Source organism: Neopsephotus bourkii, unplaced genomic scaffold (genome assembly GCF_033783945.1).
Source record: "Neopsephotus bourkii isolate Nb327-2 ecotype Australia unplaced genomic scaffold, CSIRO-AGI_Nbou_v1 NB_740, whole genome shotgun sequence".
Taxonomy (NCBI): domain Eukaryota; kingdom Metazoa; phylum Chordata; class Aves; order Psittaciformes; family Psittacidae; genus Neopsephotus; species Neopsephotus bourkii.
Window position 1 is genome coordinate 789,338 of NW_026901238.1, and position 18,123 is coordinate 807,460.

The window sequence follows — 18,123 nt, forward strand, 5'->3', positions numbered from 1 at the left end:
AGCAGCTCTGGAGGCTTCCGGAAAGGTCAGCATGATTCCAGCTGCACTTGCTGGCAGCCCTGGCTGCAATTAGAGGGGAGAGCAAAGACAGCTCTGCTGTTCCGGCTGCCAGCACAAGCTCGTTAGAAATAAGGACACCAGGATCCTGGTGTCAGGCCACCTGACAAGTGTGGATTTAGGTGCCATTATTAAATTATATTTAAATTTAACAAGTACTGAGGTTTTTGATGACTGGAAAGATTCATGTTCCTGTTAGCTGACTGCTCTTGACATGCTCATTTGTGGGAACAAATCAGGAGAAAATGCTGTAATAAAGTATATGCTTTCCACTTGATTTTAACAAAGGAAGTTAAACCCAAACAAAAAAAAGCATCCCTGACTCTTACCAACTTTACTCATAGACACACCTAACTTTAGTACATCAGTATATACCTAGAAGTATTCGAAAGGAAAAAGATTGTTAAGAAAAAAAAAAACACCCCCCCCAAAAAACATGAAGAACCATTAATTTGAATTTTAAAAGAGTAAAAGCATATTCTACCATGGCAGACATGAACTGCCTAAATAAAAAAGGGAGGTGAGATGCTGTTCTAGTTGAAAGTCCATAGTCAGAGTGTCAGATCAAATAACAAGAATTTATTCTAAAATCTTGGAATCTCTCACTCTGACATGCAGGATAAGAAGCAAAGTAACTAACCACAGGACAAGTACAGTCAGTGACAGGCATTCTTATAGTAGAAAAAGCCAAATGTAGGGCAGGATAGGCAAGGTTTTCTTCTAGCATGAAAAGCTTAACTATTAACTACTGAGAGTTTGAGGTGTTAATGTCATTTCAAAGGAGATGATTCCAACTTTTTCTTGCAGCTGATGTACCGTCCTCAGACATTTAGATTGGGCATTTGAGTTCTTGTGGAACACAGACCATATAAAACCATGTATGTTTTCCCAAGGGGTCTACATTGGCCTTACTAGTTTATATTAAAAAAAAAAAAAAAAAGAAGTCCAGATTTTGACTCAACTCTTCATTAAGTGACAGAGCCCCAGTGAGGATAAAACCCCCACACATAGAGGAATTAATTTTCAGCACACTCAAGGACAATTTCTTACAAATGAAGCAAGAGGCAAGTGGGGAAGAGAGTGAGTGTTGCAGAGGTCTTCCTCAGCAGAAAATAGTGATAGAACCTTGCATCTTACATTGAATCTTATATTGAGCATTTGGCCGCAATGGCCAAAAAAGAGCTCTTTCCAGTGGTGGAGAGAGAAATGCAATATATGAAAAGAGAGGTTGTTGGACTCCAGGGAAGAGCTGAATTTAGTAATAGGGAAACTGGAAGTGGCTGCAGGGTAAGGTAAACTCCCCTGATCCTTCAGCCCAATCTGAAGGAGGTTGAACTAAGACACAAACCCCCAAGCCCAGATGGAAAGGGTGCTGTTCTGGACCAGCATTTTCCCCTGATTTGTTCCCACAAATGAGTATGGCATCCAGCAGGGCTCTCCCAGGAGATCCAGGAAGGTTTGTTAGCTGCCTATAGACAGTTCTCAGTCTTTGTGGCAGAGCAGGGCAGGAGGTCCTGCAGAGCTGGGAGGTCTCTGCAGCAGGCTGGTGATGAGCTTTGATGAATGGATCAACCCAAAGGGCAGTGACTGCCATGTGGGATATGAAGAGATGACTTGCAGGGGAATAAAAGCTTGAGGAAGAAGCTTGAGAAGAAGGTCAACTATAAAATATGAAATACAAAGAATTTCAGGGTCTAATTACCAAATCTGAATGAAGAATGCAAAAGAAGAATTAAGAGCCAGCTTGTTTGGGCTTTTTTTCTTTTTTACTTATTCCACTATACTTTGCCAAAGGCTTGTTCTTAGTGAAACATCAGAGGAAAGCACAGAAATATGAATATTAACATCACTGGTAGATGCACATTACTTTTGCAGGAAACAAAGATGAAAGACAGAAATACAGTTATATGCCTTTATCTTCAATTCTACCAAGAGCCAGACCCTACGTTTTTATCAGGCAAATTTGGTTGAGCTACAAAATTCAGAATACTTCAAAGAAATTTAAAAAGTCTTCTGCAGTATACAGCCATGTCCTGATAAAGCACCCATTGCTTACTCACCCAACCCAACACAGGGTTGGCCAGTGATGGTCATCAGGAGGGGTGAGTCGGGGCACAGATAAAGCTCCTGTTCCCCAGTAAGCAATGTATAAGCTGAGAGTGTATAGAGTAACTGCTGGGAGGCAGGATTACATACACTGAATTTTCTAATATCATCAGAATGAGTCCCTCAAGATACCAACATCATTATTGCTCTTTCTCTACGTTCATCTGTCTGCCATGGAAGATGTTTTAATCCCTCTGTTGATTTTCATGTTTCTCATCAGTCTCAGCTGTATGTTTTAGCAGGTAATCAAGACTCCTTAAACACACCCAGAAATATGCATTCCCAGTTTCACCTTCTCTTTATACCTCCACATTTCCCTGCCCCAATCCCTTGCTCTGCACTTCATAACAAAATGGAAAATAATGCCAAGCGCTGAACTAACATAGTTAGCATAATCTTGAAGTTATATTGTCATTATTCCACTTACCCAAATAGCTAAGGTGTAACTGTTAACTCTGATCATAAAATGCAATCTGAACTGAAAAATAAGATGCAATAAATGTCAATCACTTCTCCACAGAAAATTTCTGATGGTTGAAAGACTTTGCCTATGCTGTCCTCCCATCACACTTCAAAATTACTGCTTCACCTTTCTTTTCTTAAGGAACTTATTTCAGATAGATATTTGCAGCATCAAGCACTATATACATTTAATTTTTTCAGACTACTCTGAGATCTGCTGGGAGCAAGCCTTTCCACTTCTGATTTAGCAAAGGCATGTTGATAATTTCTTATCATATGCTTTTGCTCCAAGGCCTGAGACATCTTGGTGTGAGTCCATCCATTGCCATATACATCAGTTCGGGGGTTTTTGCCTTACAAGAAAAAAAATGTAATTTTGTAATACTCAGTTTTGACCTTAGGAGAAAGAGAGTTTCTGTGTATAAAACATGCAGAAAGAAGGATTTCTGAAGGGAGAGCAGGTTAAATTATTATGCTATAACAGCACAGAAAGTTGGATGAAGCGATTCAGTGCCATCATTGTCACAGACAGCACCGAGGACAATGAGTCAGGAGGGTCTCATCCGTCAGCAGGTGCCATTGGAGTACTGGAACTGAAATGGGAGGGATGGGGATGCCTTGCCCAGGGGCAGGTGAGGGCATTTCTGTATGATTTCTGTATGTCCAGACAGCTGTGAGCAGGACAGGCTCTAACAGCTCAAGGCAGATGTGCCCAGGGCTAGCCTTTGCAGGACAGGGAAGGCTCACGGCAGCTAGAAATGCCCTGGGTATCACACATCACTGAGACTTGTCTGAACTGTGCGAGAACTGTAAATCCTTCAGGAAGACGCAGCTGTCAAACAGCACAGCCAAGGGGAGAATCCTCACCAGCTTCCTTCTTCATGTATTTCTGCATTTCCAGCTGCTCATGTTTAATTGTGAAAGCACCCTGTACACTAATCAAACCTTTGACTAAAACTGGCTGAGCATATCTCTTGCTTTTCCATCAAAACCATATCCCTTCGTCATATTCACCACTAAAATCTTGCTTTGTTTTATGACGCACTTTTACAAAATCTGTGCTTATTTATGCAGAAGACTCACACTTACTTAACTACATCCCAGATGCTGTTTGTGTTTCACCTGAAAGACATATCAACCAAATCAAGTTTTTCTGAGGAATTTGTGAAAAATTATCTAAGCATAGGCCCAGCTGTATTAGCTTTTAACTAAGAAGCTACTGCCCTTTCACTTATTTTCTTATTAAAAAAAAAACACTAAAACGATGTCGCTTTGGTATTTACCCTCTCATAAGGAAAAATCTTAATGTGTTACATACATTGTTATCCCTATTGTGATGCAGGATACAACACTCGCTATCTATTACCTATCAAAACCCATACTTTTAAAAGATTTTACTGCAAGTCTTTGCTGCTGGAGCAAAGGCATTTGACAGAACTTGTCTGCCAAAAGAGAGACTTTGCAGGGCTTTGGGAAATGCCCAATTCCATATATGTTAAAATGTGCCCCTGTGATACAACTGGGTCATTTCACAAGAGACAATCACTGAATACCACAACAGATTTTTTTTTTCTATTGCAGCTTGACTGTGTCACACAGCTAACGCAAAAGTATGATCAAAAAGCTCTTTGAATCCAACAGAAATTAGAGTTGTTATAAATATAGGCATAAGCAGCAGGAGGGAAATACATGCAGCCTGGAATTACGTGGTGCATCCAAGCACACTGTGGTTTTGCATGATACGAGCTGTTGACAGTGATTAACAGCCCTACTGAGATCCATCACACAGGCAAGAGTCTTTTCATGAGAGCTGCCCACAAACAGAAAGCTGGAGGGACTGAAACAACCACAGCTCGCTTCCTCTGTTAGGATGAAACTGGTTGTTCTTTTGATGGCTTTTGATGTGCAGAAAAATACTACAGTGGTAATATAAATGCATATTTGTGGCTCGATTTGCAAAGACACAGTTCCCTTTGAAGGAGCATGACAAGCAGCAGTGCTGGCAGGCTGTGCCAGTTCTGTGAGACTCAGCCAGGAAGTGCTCATTAGGAACGGGACAGGCAGTGGGGATTGTGAGTGTGCTGGGATCTGCAGTGGGGACCCTGGAGGTGCTGGACCTGGGGTAGCAGGTTTATCTCCACCACTGAGGTGCTACAACCTGCTGGGAAGAGTTGTCAACCCCACCAGCTTCCAGTGCTTGCCCTCAACCATGCCAGCACCCAGGCATTACAGCCACAATGCCTCTTCCTTCACCAAGCAAGTGTGCTCTGAATGCAGCAATTTTAGTTCAAGGCTATTTCTATTTAAAATCTCTTTGATGATGAGTTTCACCTTCTAAAGGTAAAATGAAAATGGGAAGTCAAAGGTCTGAACATATAAAAATAAGCTACTAATAAAGGTGCTTGCATGCAGTACAGATTCCCTCAAAGGATTTGCAGGCAATAGATAAAAAATGAGAATGGCCAGCACCTCTAAAGGAGGTGTCTGAAGGCTTTCCTTCTCTCCTGCTCCTTTTTTCCATCTCACAATTTAGTTTTCATTATTTCTCTGCACATGATGCCACCCAGTTTTCATCCTTTTAATCTCCAGTTGTCCTCTGTTTTGAAGAAAAAAAATCTCTTCTACATACTTCTTATCATCCCTTTTTCCCAGCAATAAAAAGCCCACGTGCCTTTCCAGCAGCAGGACCAACAGACCCAGCCTCTGCAGCCACCTGCAGAGGTGGGCTCAGCTCAGCACACCTCCAACAGCAGGCAACACATGGGCACACCAAGAAACACACCTCAGGGCTGGAAAACCACTGCCCACAGCTGGGGGTTGCTTTTTTTCACAGGATGGGAAGCCTTGGCCCACCATCATACAGGAAAGAAATATTTCCCTCACCTTTCTCCACAGGGAAGCAGGTCTCAAAGGATCACTTCTGCCTTCTGAAAGTCACACATACCAGCTGTGCTACTCATTTGTGAGATACCTATACACACACATTTATTACATACAAGCATATTACACACACACACATATTTTTCCCAGCAAACACGTTCTCAATAGCCAGCAATGCTCACTTCAGGTCAAAAAACTTTTTCAATGCCCTACTAATTGGGATCATGGCAAATTGGGATCTGCAGAAATCTGATGGCAGTAAACGTTTTACCATGTTTCTTAAAACCCTGCAAAATTTCTAGCGAAGAACTGCCGGTAACAGACAAGCTGGACCAGTTCACGATGAACAGTTCTTAGCAGATTGCGACTCCACCTCAAATTTCCTCTATTGCTCCTAGCTCCACCCAGCTGAGTACACGACAGGTTTGTGCTCCAATGTCACCAATTTTAATCAAATGGAGGAATTCCAACTTAGCTGAAGATGTAGAATATATTTAAGTACTGGTTTGGGTTTGGAGGGATTTTGTTTGGTTTTGGTTTTTTTCTTCCCCCGTCTTTCCTCCAAGCTGCATCAGGGAAGCACCAAGGACAGAAAAGAAAGAAGTTGTAGAGGTTAATGCTTATTTCTTTGCACTGATAAACTTCTGTCTCTGTTGAAAAAGGAAGGGACTGGGGACACTTCCAGTTACTTCCACACAACAAGGCAGCGTGTCCAGACGGCTTTCTCTGGGTTCAGGGAAATGCCTGAAAAGGGTATCTTCAAGTACAGGTGCTGCAGCAGCATCTAGGTCCTACAACTGGGTCGGAGCAATCCCAGGCACAGCTACAGGTTGGGCAAAGAAGAGATGCAGAGCAGCCCTGTGGAGAAGGACTTGGGGGTGTTGGTAGATGAGAAAATGAACATGAGCCGGCAGTGCGTGCTTGCAGCCCAGAAAGCCAACCGTATCCTAGGCTGCATCAAAAGGAGTGTGACCAGTAGGTTGAAGGAGGTGATCCTGCCCCTCTACTCCGCTCTTGTGAAGCCTCACTTGGAGTATTGTGTGCAGTTCTAGTGTGCTCAACATAAAAAGGACATGGAACTGTTGGAACAAGCCCAGAGGAGGGCCATGAGAATGATCAGGGGACTGGAGCACCTCCCATATGAAGATAGGCTGATAAAGTTGGGGCTGTTCAGTCTGGAGAAGAGAAGGCTGCATGGAGACCTCATAGCAGCCTTCCAGTATCTGAAAGGTGTTATAGGGATGCTGGTAGGGATTATTTATTAGGGACTGCAGTGACAGGACAAGGGGTAGCTGGTTGAAACTTCAAAAGGGGAAGTTTAGATTGGAAATAAGGAGGAAATTCTTTCCTGTTAGGGTGGTGAGGCACTGGAATGGGTTGCCCAGGGAAGCTGTGAATGCTCCATCCCTGGTGGTGTTCAAGGCCAGGTTGGACAGAGCCTTGGGTGGCATGGTTTGGTGTGAGGTGTCCCTGCCCATGGCAGGGGGGTTGTAACTTGATCTTAAGGTCCTTTCCAATCCTAACTATTATATGATTCTATGATCTCTAAAAATGCAATTTCAGTGGCTTACAGATTATATCACCTTCAGGATATCAGAACCTCTGTCCTTGCAATAGGCAGAGCAGTACTGTCATGTCAACACAGTGCCACATAAAGCTTTTCCATGCCTCAATGCAGAGCTTGTGCAGGGTAGGAATGTACTTTTCTGTACCTTGAAAGTATACTAGCAGCACCAGCTACCCCCTTACCTTCACTTCACCCTGCTTTCCTGCCTCACATCTTAGATTGCAGATGATGCTAAAACAGAAATTAAGTATTTGTTTATCCATAGCAAGTGCTGATATTCCTAAGGGTTTCTGACACTCATGTTCTTCATTGATGTATTCATAGGAAATAACGATTAAAAAAGTAATTCAACAAAAGCTTGTAAGCCCCTGTGATAGTTTTCCAGGTCCACCTGCCAGAGCATCCTCTGGAGCACTAATAAAGACACCCTGAAATTCAGAGAGATCAGGGCACAGAGTCCTTCTGCTTTTCCAAGCTGGAGGTAGGTAGTATTTGGCTTCTCTGTGATACAAAGTGATGTCCTGAAGAGAGTTGTGAGCTTGGATATTTCTGAGAGAAAAGACTTCCAGACTGCAAATTATATATATATATATATATATTTTTTTTTTCATTTAAAACGTCTCAAACTGCCTAGGAATACATGTTAACACTCCGCCTCTCACTAGATAGTACTGAAGGCTGGAGCAGTGCCTGTTTGTTTTCCAGTTCAGCAAAGGGCACTAAGTCAAGCAAAGTACAGCATGTGCTATTTAAAACAGAAAAGTTTGCCATTACTTTACTGTGAAATGTAAATATTTTTTTACTAATGACTGTATTCTGAAGCTTGCAATAGAAAATGCATTTTAATGGTTTTATCAAGAGCTGATTTTTTTTTGCCTTTAATAACCCCCCAAATGGCAAACCCCTTTACCCCTCACTCACAGTCCCCTGCACCAATGCTCAGTCCAAGGCAGCAGGCATCGGAATCATTAATGGAAACAGAATGCCCGTGAAAAAGGCTGAGCTATTAGCAAAGTAATTAAGGTTTTTTCTTAATACAGATAAGGTTGCAAGCAGAAATAATTAAAATAAACCTCTTAACCCCCTTGAATTCAGGTGCCTGGATTGTTAATAGCGAGTGCTAATGACAGAATGCAGGTCTTGAGCAGGAAGGGGGAGCTCCAAGCTTGGGGTGATAGGTCTTTAAACAAGCATTTGGAACATTCTGTGACAGCAGCACCCGGCCGACATGGGGTAGGTGCATCCTTACCCTATTTACTGTCAAATAATGCAAAGTTGTGTGACGTTTGTCCACTAGAAATGCTTCAGGCTTGAAATGTGGACTGGCGTTATCTGAAGAGGTAAATTAGGTCACCTGGGATGCTGGAGCTGGGTTTTTAACTGGGCATGCCAGGCTGGCACCACTGATCCCTGGACCTGGTAGAAGCCAGGGAGTGGATGAGGAGAGCAAATCCTGGATCTTGTTAGCTGCTTTGTTACTAACTACAGGTTGCAATAAACTCCTAAACAAGGAAAATGTTGCCAGTTGAGCACATTTCCTAGGGAAACCACAAGCTTTAGCACCTAGCCCGCACTTCAGAAGCCGCAACTGTGCTCCTGATTGCATTTGTTTACCACTAATGCACCATATCACGCTTGCTAAGCCTGGCTACACAAAGTCTAGCTTTATCATAGGAAAAGGTCATGCCACTTCGACTTGACAACATAAGGAGGTGCAACTACTCTTTTTGCTGCAAAAGCCTTGGTATCACTGTGCCAGGGGAGTGGCTGGATCACCTGAAGGCAAGTAGAGACAAAGCTCTGCTGGAGACGACTTGTTCACAGGGGAAAAGGCATGAAAGTGAAGATAGAAACACAGCCTGCTGAAAAATGATGATAAAGAGTAATCTTAGGATGTATGCAAGCAACTTGAGAGCTAGAAGAAAATGCAGTTAAGAGATGGAAGTTTCTTAAAGGAGTGATATTGATGGCATAAACACACACTCCAAAGGAACAAAATAATGCCACCAGCCCAAAGCACTAGTGGTTCACATACCAGACATAAGGTAGGAGCACAGAGAAAGCAGAAACTAGTTCAACTGGTACTAAGGGCAAGAATTGGGGGCCAACAAGAAAGCTGGAGAGGGACTTTTGACAAGGGACAGGATGAGGCAGAATGGCTTTAAACTGACACAGGGCAGGTTACGTTAGATGTAAAGAAGTTTTTCCCTATGATGGTGATGAGGCAGTGGCACAGGTTGCCCAGAGAACCTGTGGCTGTGTCATCCCTGGCAGTGTGTTCAAGGCCAGGCTGGGGCTTGGAATGATGTGGTCTGGTGGAAGGTGTCCCTGCCTGTGGCAGGGGGTTGGAACTAGATTGTCTTTAAGGTCCCTTCCTACACAAATCTTTCTGAGAGTCTATGATATGAATGGACCTGCAGCAGCAATAGAATGACCAGAAAAGTGATGAATCAATAAGGAAAAAAGCTTATGGCAAGTAATACTGAATAAACAGACCTTTTTTTTTTGTTGTTGTTACTGTTTTGCTTCACTTTCCAGTAAAAGAACAATTGCAATCAGCTATGTAACATTATTAACATTATTGACACAAGGTTAATAGCTCAGGCTGCAACAGAAAAGATCCAGGTAGAAAAGTTAAATGTTTTCAGATGAGCTGAGCCCAGTGAAGTTTTCCTGAAGTTCTTGGAAAAGGAGAGTAATTTCAGAACTGTCTGCTGCTATCTCCAAGAAATTTTGGAAGAAGAATGAGACTGGAAGACTTAAAAAGGACAAATTGTTGCTTATCCACCACTTGCTTTGTAAACCTCCTTGTGTATATTCAGTTCCTGGAAACAATTAATCAAACCACGTGTTTCTAAATCCCCAGAAGATCCTCAGGACATAAGTAACAAGATTGATTCTGTCTAGAATGATTCATGGCAACCCCACTGTCCCCCTTTCTCTGACTGGATGCCATGCCTAGGGACAGAGAGAAACGACACATCTTGCAGAACTGAGGTTAGTGAATCTGTTAAGACTCTCCCTCATGGTAAGAGAAGCTGAGTAATAGACTTTTGATAAACCATGTAAAAGTCGGGTGGGTTACCATCACCCAAAATGCAGACCAGAAAGCTCAGCATCAAAAATAGGAAGGCAGAGCTAGTGGGTTTCCCCACCCTGGTGCTACTCAACAGTATCAGCAAATGTCTGTCTGATGAGAGATGGAGTACATTTATCACATTTGCAGGTAATTTCTAACTGGAATCATAGAATAGTTAGGGTTGGAAAGGACCTTAAGATCATCAAGTTACAACCCCCATGCCATGGGCAGGGACACCTCACACTAAACCATGCCACCTCAGGTTTTGTCCAACCAGGTCTTGAACACCACCAGGGATGAAGCATTCATAACCTTCCTGGGCAACCCATTCCAGTGCCTCATCACCGTAACAGGGAAGAATTTCTTCCTTATATTCAATCTAAACTTCCCCTGTTTAAGTTTTAACCTGCTACCCCTTGTCCTATCACTACAGTCCTTAATGAAAAGTCCCTCCCCAGCATCCCTATAGGCTCCCTTCAGATACTGGAAGGCTGCTATGAGTTCTCCACACAGCCTTCTCTTCTCCAGGCCTGACAGGCATGAGGCATGCTAGAAAATAAGATTAGACTTCAAAGTGGTTCTACCATGTTAGAAAATTTAAATGAAAATCAGGACAAAATCCAATAAGCAATAATTCTGGCCACATGAAGAAGTAGCTAGGTATCATTTTACAGAGAAAGGTCTTGGAAATGCATGCAATTACAAACTGACTCAAGAGCATCATTCTGGTACAAACAGCAATGGGATGCACAACCAACACTAAGCCCTGTGTGATGCATGATTTGTCGTTGTTCTTTAACACCATATTTTCAAGGAAGATGCAGTCTAAACAAGAACCACAGAAGATCAGATGCACAAAAGACTTTACCTACAATGAGAAGCCAAATGAAGTAGTGGTACTTAATTAGAAAGAGAGAGAACAGAGCAGAACTGTGAGGATAGTCTTCACATAAGTAACAAACTGTGGGAACAAAACCAAAGCACAGGGTGTTGCCCAGAGATAGTTTGCAGTCTCTTTTGATGGACACAGCCTTGGGCAGCCTGCTCCAGGTTTTGATGACCACCAAAGCTGCCTCCTACCTCAGTTTTTCTGAGAGACAAAATGTGCCCTATGTCCAGCCACAGGCAAGATAAAAAATAGCAGAAAATATTGCAGCAAGGTAAATCTAGGTTAAATGTTACAAAGAGCAATATAAGCAGCAGAACTAGATTTCTGGAAAAATTTATAAAAGATACTTTTCTTGCCCTCCAAAAACCAACAAGAAAAACACCTGCCAGAGATCTGAGATACAGTTCATCAGGCCTTTTGTTGGGTAAAAGGACTGTGAGAACTCAGCCTTATTTTCTGAGATTAGATTTTTAGAGCTCCTTGGGTTCAACAACTAATAATGAAACTCAAGTAGGCAAAGGGTTAGAAACAGGCAGGGAAGACAGGCAGAAAATAAATGAACAGATAACTAACATGAAATCTCCTGCCATTTAATGTCACATTCCCAGCTAATTCTGTCTTGGAGAGAGATCTGCTGTAATATACCACTGAAAAAAGAAAAATGCAGCCTGAAAATGAAATTCATGACAGAGGACAGAGAAGACAGATATATTCCAGAACTATCTACCAAGGTTTCTAAAAACAGTTAGCAATGAAACAGTACATGCAAGAAAAAGAAAATTTTCCAGAGAACCCTGATTTGGCAATGTCATGTACTTTACAGTAACAGCAGCTAGTTCAATAGCAAAACACAGCAATACTTTACAGAAAATAATTCCTGTTTCATTAAAACTCTCACACTGAGGTTTCTTGCTGGGATACAGCTGTAGTACTGCTATATTTCCAAGTTATTCACAGTTTGTGTTGGCTTTAAGGGTGGCAGTGGGTGCTGTGGCTCCGTATGTAAGTGATGCTCATCCTCACCCACACCCTTCCCCACAAACAATTAACACCTTTGAAATTAAATCAGTGACAGGCAGCAAAAACTTATTAGTGCCTGTGAGATAAGGAAGGGAGATTTCACTGTCAGCTCTGTTACGGTATTGGCAACTGTTTTCAGGCTCTTTCTCCCTATATGCAAACCCCAACCAACCTGCAGCAATCAATAATACACCAGGGTTTTGGAAACACCCATTATATGTTGCAGTGGTAATGATAAAGAAAAAAATCAGGTCTCAGAAACAATTAAACCCAACCCTAATTCTATCTTCCTTTTTTTTTGTCCTTGGAAGTGTATCAGTTTCTCCATACCATTATTTATAAAACCAGCTTTACTTACCTATATGACAGGAAGATTGAGAATACAAAATCTGCAGGTGATTTTGAAGGGTGGCTGTTTTTTTTTTTTTTTTTTTGTAACAGAAAGGAATTATCAGACCAAGAGCAACAATATTAACATCTTGCAAGATTAAAAGCCGATCTAGTTGAAAAGTGCCTACTTAAATGCTTCTTTGACAGAAAATCTGCTTTTCCCTTATGCAGGAGTTTTTATGGGAAGATAGAATTTACCACAGCAGTATTTCTTCCCTAGGGGAAATCTTTGCAAATTGCCAGGCTCAGAGGGAAGGTTTTATTTCAGGGTGCTTATGGCTGCTTCGGCACAGGTGAGGTCTCACCTGGGTGCTTGGGGTGTCCTTTCAACACCCTCTCCTGGTGGTGTACTGGGATAGGTGTGCACACTCCTCACACAGAATGGCATGAGACAGGATAGGGTGGGAGCCACAGCTTCACTGGGTGTGCTAGGACTATGGGATGCACTCAACGATGGACAGCATCTCCAGGGCACTGCCCTGGGGTGACATCACCGGGGCAGCCAAGGGGCTAACCCCAAACACTCAGATGCTTGGGAGCTCAGCCAGAACTTTCCAGCCCATGAAGAGTTTCAGTCATTTTTATATGTCGTGTTTGGCCTTAGACAGATTTTTCTCTTCCAGCCTCAAATGTCCTGCAGCACAGACCTGACTGGATTGAATTACTCTAGCTAAAAGCTGTGCTATCTTCTCAAGCACAGTAGTGGCAAACAGGAAGGTTCAGACCTCTTCACTGGGAATTATAGCTGACAATACATAACTGAACTTTAAATTACCAGCTCCTAGCCAGGGCAGCTGTGCACTACCGTTTCGTAGATTTATAGAGCTTAAGCCTAGACAGGACCATTAAATCCTTCTCACCTGTCTCTACCTGCCACAAGACATTAGATTTTGTACATTTATCCCTCAGTCTGAGTACAGTACCTAGGAAAACCATAGCTCATGTGCTTGGCTTTGGAAGTGGAGAATACATGGAGCCTCCACCATTATTAGTCCTGCCTTGGACTTTTCTGGCTTTCATCCCTGACCCTCTTGAGTCTACAGTGCATCGATCACATCAAACCCTCTCTGGGATGAGGGAACAGTCTGGTAAGGGACCACCACCAGTTTACCATCAGGGTATCTGTCTGTTACAAATGGGACTGAGTGCCCAGGAGGATGTTTCAGCTTTGTAGTGGCCTTCATGCAGTATCCCAGCAGCAATCCACCATGCTGGAGAGGTGCCAGCAAAGGGTGTGAGGTGAAGCTCAGGTGAAGTCTGAGTTCCTCCGATAGCTCTTTGCAGGGGATCTGACAGACTCCAATCTCACCACCTTTTGTGAGCACTAATTTTTCATTTTAGGGGGAGCCAGGACTGCAGAGAGCAGCAGTTAAGTCTGCTGTGCTCTTTCCCTAGCATGTGCCCGCTGGCTACTGCACAAGTGATAAAAGGGTGACTTAGCTACAGGAACAAGGGCTACAGAAATAAACCATCCCTAGTCTATCATCCCAACCTGAACAGATGTACCCTATACATTAAACATACAATAATATACGGACAGAGAGTAATTTCACAACCATAGTTCAATCAAAGGAACATTGTAACATAATAAATTGAATGAACGATGGCCCTCTCCGTAATATATTTCATTATTTCTGCTTTGCAACATATGAATACCTGCTTAATGGTTTCATGGAACTTAAATCATACTGTTAAACAGAACTATGCCCACCTGTGTGGAACATGGCCTTTCCAAGGGTCTTGGCTTTGAGTGTAGCCCTCTGTGATGCTCTGGGGTAGAGCCAAAGGCTGCACTTCAGCCAGGTCCAGCAAAATGCCTTAATTCCCTCGGCTCTTCCTAAAGGGTCTCCTGTCCCCTTGTTACCTGCACCCCTGTGCCCTCACACACCTCTCCCAGGGACACCCAGAACTTGGCACATTGCAGCCACCCAGCCCCGCTCATCTTCAGCTGCTTCAAGGCACAAGATGACTAACTTCAGTGTTTGCATGCATCTTGCTCTGCTACAATCCCCTTTTGCAGCACTAGCTTTGTCCAACATTTACCTTTTCCTTTTCTGTGCCTTCCTATTTTCTCAGATTGTGTCTTATTTATATTTTTTTTCCTTCCCTCCTTGTGGCTTCCCTTATTCTGCATGATATCATGGAATTGTTGTGGAACCACTGATCTGAGATATATGTGAATACAACTTAAAAACCACAAATCTCCCCCTTGCTGTAAGTCAGTATGTTGTAACAATATGTAAAACACATGGCAGAAATTAAAGACTTCAGTCACAGCTTTGTCACAGGTCTTGAAAAAAATGTTTTATGTTCTTCCAGCTGATGACTTCTGAGGAGTTTAATGCCTGGAAGGAAGCTGATATCCAAGCTCGCTACCACTCATGGTCTGGACCTGAGAAAGAAAGGTATCTTTTAAATAACCACTTTTTCCATTTGAAAATGAGAATTCATTAAATCAAAGGTATTAGAGAGTATAAATTATTTCAGCAAAGTTTGTGGGTCTTTTTGATAGAAAAAAAGATGCTCTGAAGTTTGAAATTACCATTTTGACCCCATAAACCCACAAATTTCATTTTTATTATGCTTGGAAAGCAAGCATAAGGGCAGAGTCACAGTGCCCTATTTCTGATGCCAGTGTGAGAGCTGATATATTCACACTTATATATTCGCACTCCAAGCTCTCCACAGTAAGCCTTTCAAATCAGTGCCCTATCCAGATGTACAGTCTTCTCTAATTGCAATTTTTTGCCCATACCACTGTGATGCACCAACTAGAGCCACAGGGAAATGGGGGCTTCCATCAGCAGAAAATTCTTGTACTTTCTATTCATTTGCATGCCAACCCAAGAGAATAAAGCATAAGAAAAAAGACTTTTTACAAAGCCAAGTGCTTGAGGTAATGTTATCTGGAAATGCCCAATTGTATGGCGAGCTAGTGCGAGCTGGGAGGGCACAGGCAGGGTGCTGCCCCTGCTACTGAAACCCAGACGAGCCACTGGCACAGGGCTCTCCATGCCATCAGCAGAAATGGAAAGGGAACATTTGATCAGTTAGGATTATGCCTAGCACCTGAGAAGGACCTGGGCTCATAAATCTGTGCTTTAAAACCAATGGTGTGGAAATAGCCTAATCAGCAACCAAAGGGGGTGCTTAGCCCATCCCATCCCTTGGATTAATATCCTTTAATTCAACAGGGGAACGAAAATGGCCAAGATGAGAGGAGAAGTGTCCCTTTTACAATGAACACTGCTTCCTACCCTGGTTTCCAGGGCAGTCTTGGGCTCCTCTTGCCCTAATCCCAGACATCCTCTTGGATGTCCAAGGAGGATCCTGGATCCTCCCACTGGATTCAGCAGAAGATTGAATCTCCAGTGTGAGCAGAGCAGGCCCTGGCCTTCTCCCTTCCCCCCTATACATGCGTATTCCACCACTCTCTGCCAGAGCTTCTGTTTCATCAACCTTTTAACAGGTTTAACGTCTCATCACTGCCAGAAGGAGATTAACCGTGTCCTGAGGAGTCTCCCTCTGCTCATGCTGGCCACTCCTGAGCAGTTTTAATGAAAAGCCATAACTTACTTAATGGGTTTCTTTTGGTATTTTTTGCAAGTTATTGACCTGAATCAGCTCACAGCAGGCTCTGACAAACACCAAAGCTGGCAGAAGGTGAATATCAAGAGTGTGTTGTTAAAAGCTAGAGGAAAAAGGGAGGAGACCTCGACCCTTCCTGAGGTGTGCCCTTACTGCTCCTCTCAGCAGTCACAGGCCCTTGGACAGCTATCTGGGGCTGCTCTTGAGCCCAGGGGGTCAAACAGTTTGTCCTCCCAGACATGACTCACCAGGTGCCCCAGTGGAACACAGTGCCCAGCATGCTGGGACTTACCCCCAAGCACATGCACCCCAAACCGAACTGTGCATCAGCACCTCCTTGCCTTTCCATCAGCAGGCTGCAGAAAAGACAGCTTCACAGCTCTACGTTTCCTTAATTTGCAGAGTTGTTTTTCCCCACTAGTAGTGAGCAGAGCTGGGAAAAGAAAATCTGGTTCTAACAGCCCCCATTTGGATAACAGCCATTCTTATTTTTAATTCCCTGTTCAGCAGCATGTCCCCCCTCCCAAGCCCCGGTTGTGCCCCCTCCCTCACAATGCTAACCAATTATATTCACACACTGGGACTTGGCATAATTTGCATTACTTCCAATGAAAGAGCTGCATTTAGCACCGTATTTTCAATCAACTCACATGAAAGTCAGAGACGCAGACAAGAGTGAAGGATAAATTAACTGTAGAATAGGAGCTTTTAATCTGCAGAGGTTGAGTACAAAGCAGGAGAAGGGCATGCTGAAATCCTTTTACAAAGGAGTGACAGCGTTTGCTCTGTTCTTCCAAGCCCTCTGTGGTAAACTGTAAAAGTAGCACACCAGCAAAAGGGAGAAAGATAAATGGCTATTGTTTCATACAAATGAGTAATCAGGAAGGAAATAACTCAGGCCTAGTGGCTAAATTTAATTTAAGGATATACAAATCTACACTTAGTGATGCACTGGCAAATATATTGCTTGATTAAATAAGAGATCTGATGTCAGGAAAGAAATCTTTACTTACTCAAGCAGTAGAAAAGGTACTGGTGTAAGGACATTGTAGTAGCATTGCACAGTGCCAGGCATGTGATACAGAACCACATGGTGATGAAGCCCCCAGTGCTGGGCTGTGCTGGGCAGGAGGGCACGGTGCCTGCATCCCCTTCCAAGAGGTGTGCATGTACTCTGGTGTAAGGATTTACCTCTCTAACTTACCTCTTTGCAGAAAAAGATGAATTCAGACTCAGAAGACATTAACAAATACATTGTCTCAAGCTTGTGTCAAACACCTGGAGAAAAAACCATTAGAAACATCTGGCACATAGATGAGAAAGAGTCTGTGCCTAAACCATGGCTGTGCCAGCAATACAGCAGAGGAGAACCATCAGTGTCTCTGTGAGGAAACCTCAGCACCACAACAGCCACCACAATACTTACTTGCAAGGTGGGCTTGAGGCCAGGGTACCTAAGCCCTGTCCCCATAAGAGGTATGGGTGTTTCCAGCACTGACTTTCACAAGCCCACTTGCATCTCAGGAAGGAGTACCATGGAGCAGATGTAGATACTTTCAAGGAATAGCCTGTTAGGATGAGTCCATAGGAAGCCAAAAAGATGCTTCAAGGAATGAAGAACCTCTCCTATGGAGACAGGCTGAGAGAGCTAGACTTGTTCAGCCTGGAGAAGAGAAGGCTTCAGGGAGACCTTAGAGCAGCTTCCAGTGCCTAAGAGGGCTGACAAGAAAGCTGGAGAGGGGCTTTTGAGAAGGGTAAGTAGGGACAGGACAAGGGGGAATTGCTTTAAACTGATAGAGGGGAGATTTAGGTCGGGTATCAGGAAGAAGTTCTTCCCTGTGAGGGTGGTGAAGCCCTGGCACAGGTTGCCCCAAGAAGCTACGGCTGCCCCATCCCTGGCAGTGCTCAAGGGCAGGTTGGACAGGCCTTTAAGCAACCTGGTCTAGTGGAAGGTGTCCCTGCCTGTGGCAGGCGGATTGAAAGTAGATGAGCTTTAAGGTGCATTCCAAAACAAACTGTTCTGTGATTCTGTGATAACCAACCTCCTCTATGCAAACATCTATCTAATAACTCTATGACCTTGGA

The 18,123-nt window shown here is 43.3% G+C and overlaps 1 long non-coding RNA gene across 1 annotated transcript; it reads right to left on the bottom strand.

Annotated features, from left to right (window-relative positions):
* Positions 1-1,009: 1,009 nt before the first annotated feature.
* Positions 1,010-5,533, bottom strand: LOC133212797 (uncharacterized). The gene is made up of 3 exons (XR_009725613.1): positions 5,408-5,533; positions 2,591-2,641; positions 1,010-1,718 (listed from the first exon to the last, which is right to left on the bottom strand). It is a non-coding gene; the product is annotated as an uncharacterized LOC133212797 (long non-coding RNA).
* Positions 5,534-18,123: the final 12,590 nt, after the last annotated feature.